The sequence below is a fragment of the Balaenoptera acutorostrata genome, chromosome 20 (assembly GCF_949987535.1).
Source record: "Balaenoptera acutorostrata chromosome 20, mBalAcu1.1, whole genome shotgun sequence".
Lineage (NCBI taxonomy): Eukaryota > Metazoa > Chordata > Mammalia > Artiodactyla > Balaenopteridae > Balaenoptera > Balaenoptera acutorostrata.
The window spans coordinates 830,609-834,389 of NC_080083.1; positions in this window are offsets into that span (position 1 = coordinate 830,609).

A 3,781-nucleotide genomic window follows, 5' to 3' on the forward strand; every position below is an offset into this window, starting at 1 on the left:
AGCAGATCTGTCACTGAAGGTAGCTTTCATGAAGATTACATTAGCTCATACATGTGCAAGGTCGGTCTGCCTAGGGATTCAGAATTTGGCTGCTATTCACTCAGCACCGGGCGTCCTGGTCAAGCGTGGCGGCCCCGCCCTGCTTTGTCTCAGACTCTGCTTCTCGGCCACCCCTGCCTCCACGTAGGGCCTTGCAGCATCGGGCTTCCTGACCGGGGCCCAGCCCTGGGCTTTCGAGGTGGTCAGTGCTGTTGACTGGGCCCGGGGAACCTCCAGCCACAGCTCGGGCCGGGGAGCGGCGACTGGACAGGTAGTCACCGTCCCAGCCCGAAACGCTGGGCACAAAGGCTGCGGCTGGGGCTGCCTCCCCGCGGTGGGTGGGGCGTTTCAGCCCGTCCCCTTTCTAGTTTGGGGGTCCCTTGCAGGTGCAGGTTCCAGGAACCCCGGCGACCCTCCTTCCCGCCCGTGGGGCACCCCGAGCTCCCGCGTGGGGTCTGCACCTGGCCCTGGGGCGCTAACTGGGTCAGGCTGCGGAGCCGAGGGCCGGCCGGCCGCGCCGGCCGCCTTCCCCTGCCGAGTGGTGCACAGAAACCCAATTTCCCCTGAATCTCCGCGTGGGGGGCACGCGCATGGGCCTTATTCAAACGCGAGCGGGGAGCAGATGCTGTCAGGGCCTTTGTTCCATTGTGACTGCCCCAGTTCCAGAGAAACACTCATTTCACGGGACTTTGCAGAGTGAAGCAGATCTTTAGAAGGAATTGTCCTCGTTTTTTCTCCACAGATAGAAGGAAGGCTGTGAGGGCTCGTTTTATTTATTAGTCATGTGGATTCAGGTCAGTTCCTGAATCTCCTTTGTCGGGCCGCCTCCTCCCAGGGCTATTGTGGGAGGGCTGAAGGCGAGGTGTTCGCGGGGTCCCCTGTGAGCGGAAAGCGGCCCAGCACCAAGGGGTCCCTGCGCGTCCCGCACTCACCCCCTGAGAGTCCCTGCCACCCTCCCGAGCCCGGCCGGCCCTCCCCTCCCCCGTGGGGAAGCGGGCCCTTCGGTCCTGGTCGGGGACTGCGTGCTGAGTTCTCCGGCCTCTCAGCCCCTGTGCGCTTTTTTTTTTTTTTTTTTTTTTTTTTTTTTTTTGTTTTAAAGTTTTTTTACTTGATTTTATTTATTTATTTATTTATTTTTGGCTGTGTTGGGTCTTCGGTTCGTGCGAGGGCTTTCTCCAGTTGCGGCAAGCGGGGGCCACTCTTCATCGCGGTGCGGGGACCGCTCTTCATCGCGGTGCGCGGGCCTCTCTCTATCGCGGCCCCTCCCGTCGCGGGGCACAGGCTCCAGACGCGCAGGCTCAGCAATTGTGGCTCACGGGCCCAGCTGCTCCGCGGCATGTGGGATCTTCCCAGACCAGGGCTCGAACCCGTGTCCCCTGCATTAGCAGGCAGATTCTCAACCACTGCGCCACCAGGGAAGCCCCCCCTGTGCGCTTTTTTGATTGTTGTTTCCCCACACAAGGAGCGTCAGCTCCAGGAGCCGGGACCCCGTCTTCGTTCACAGGGGCCTCCCCACGTCTACAGCAGTGCCGGATACTTCATGCAGATAATCATAGGCTGACTGAGTGACTGCTGGGGAGTTTGGTTTGGGGAGCAAGTGAGAAAGCGATTGGCTAACACATTGACTAATGAGTTCAGCATCATCTAAGTACCTGGAGCAGGTGTTGTGGAGGAGCCCCTGGAGCACCTGGAGGACCCAGGCACCTGGAGCACACCTGGAACACCTGGAGGCCCAGGCACCTGGAGCACACCTGGAGCACGTGGACACCCAGGCACCTGGAACACACCTGGAACACACCTGGAGCACCGGAGGACCCAGGCACCTGGAACACACCTGGAACACCTGGAGGCCCAGGCACCTGGAACACACCTGGAGCACCCGGAGGCCCAGGCACCTGGAACACACCTGGAGCACCTGGAGGCCCAGGCACCTGGAACACACCTGGAGCACCCGGAGGCCTAGGCACCTGGAACACACCTGGAGCACCCGGAGGCCCAGGCACCTGGGGCAGGAGCCGCGTGAGGCTTGGGAGGCTCGAAGACCAGCAGGAGGAGCAGCCAGTTTGCAGCTGCCCGACAGAGGCTCAGACGTGCGGGCTTCCGGCTGCAGCCATGGGGACTGGAAATGCAGGAGGGGCTCTGAGGGGTGGGCACGGGTGGGCCGTCCCCATTCAGCCACCTCCTCCACCTCCCCTGCCACCTGGGGGCACAGCTCGGCCCTGCTTTCTACCTCGGTCACGTCTACTCCTGGGCCTTTTGCGGTGGCCCCTCTCCTAGCAGGGCGTCTGCCTGGGCCTTGGGCTTGGGCCTCGGGAAGGATCGGCCCTGCCTCTCCGGCCGACTCCGCACTCTGCCGGGTCCAGCTTGGAGGGCGGCTCGGCCGCTGGGACTGGGCCTTCATTTCAGGAGGCTTAAAGCACTCTTGACATTTTCCTGGAGATTTTCTCTATCATCTCATTCTCACCAGTGTAATTCTCATCACAGCACCGCATGAAACTGGCTCCCGGGTGGCACCTGGGTCAGGAAGACTTGGGTGTTTTGTCTCAAGGAAGCTCTGAACGGCCAGGCAGAGTCCAACAAGGGCTTATTAAAATCTATTTACATTGAGACATTTTTTCCCAAAGTTCCTTTATTAGAAAAAAAAGTTTGGATTTAGAGAAGGAGGAAAACTTCTTGCAGAGAGGGGCACCAACTGCACTTTGTTTTACACTTTTCTGCTCATCCCCGGCAGGCAGACTTGGGCTCGGTCTGAAGAGGGTCCAAACAGGAATTAGGATGCTTTGGGTTTTTTCTTAACTCCCTCCAAAAGCAGAAACTGACACTGTCTCTCACGGAATCACCTTGGGCCTAACCCCGGTGGCAGGACCTTCCTTGAGGAGCAGACAGAGAAGAAAAGGACTTTTTAAACGACAGCAACAACAATCTCCCCACAACGAAGCGAGGACGTCAGAAGTGCTGGGAAGGACCCTGCTCCTGAGAACTGGAGGGTCTCGACCGGCAGCCGTGCCCGACTCAGCCAGGACAGCTCTCCCCGCCTAGAGCCCTCGGCAGCCCGCCCCCCTTCCACAGGGCCGGCTCTTGGGAGGAGCAAGGCCCGGGGCATTGGAAGCCAGAGCGGGTCCCAACGTGGCCGGAAGTGGAAAAAGAGGACTGAGGGGCGGTGAGGGCCGTCACGGGGCTGCGGCCACTGCTGCTCAGGCCTCTGACTCTCGGCTTCAGCCACAGACAGAGTAATAAAACCAGCCCCCGGCTTTGCAGCATCCCCGAGAGGACCAGAGGGTAGCGCGCAGGCCAGTGTCATCACCCAGCTGGCTCTAGGAGACAGGCCTCGCTGGAGAAGAGGGAGGACGCCGCAAGTTCTGCTGTGTGATCGCAGAGCACTGACTCTGAAGCAGACAGCATCTGGGCCTTCTGGGAGTCGACCTGCTAATACACCAGGTGCCCAGGGAGGTGGCGCTTTGTCCACGAAGGTATGGAGGAGATCCACTCTTTGGAGAGAGGCAGGGGCCCGTGGGTCACTGTTCTATACGTCTCTAGCCCTGAAGTACAGGTGGTTATGCCCGACTGAGATATCACAGCTCAGTTCAACATCTGCAGGGCTGCAAGCAATCGTAGAAGGCAGGCCTGGGCTGCTTGCTCTGCAGCTTACGTGAGCTACAAAAGCTAAACTGAGGCTGGAAGAGGGGACCCCAGGGTCCTGCTGACATGTGGTCCTGCAGCTGATATCTTTGGGTTGATTCTC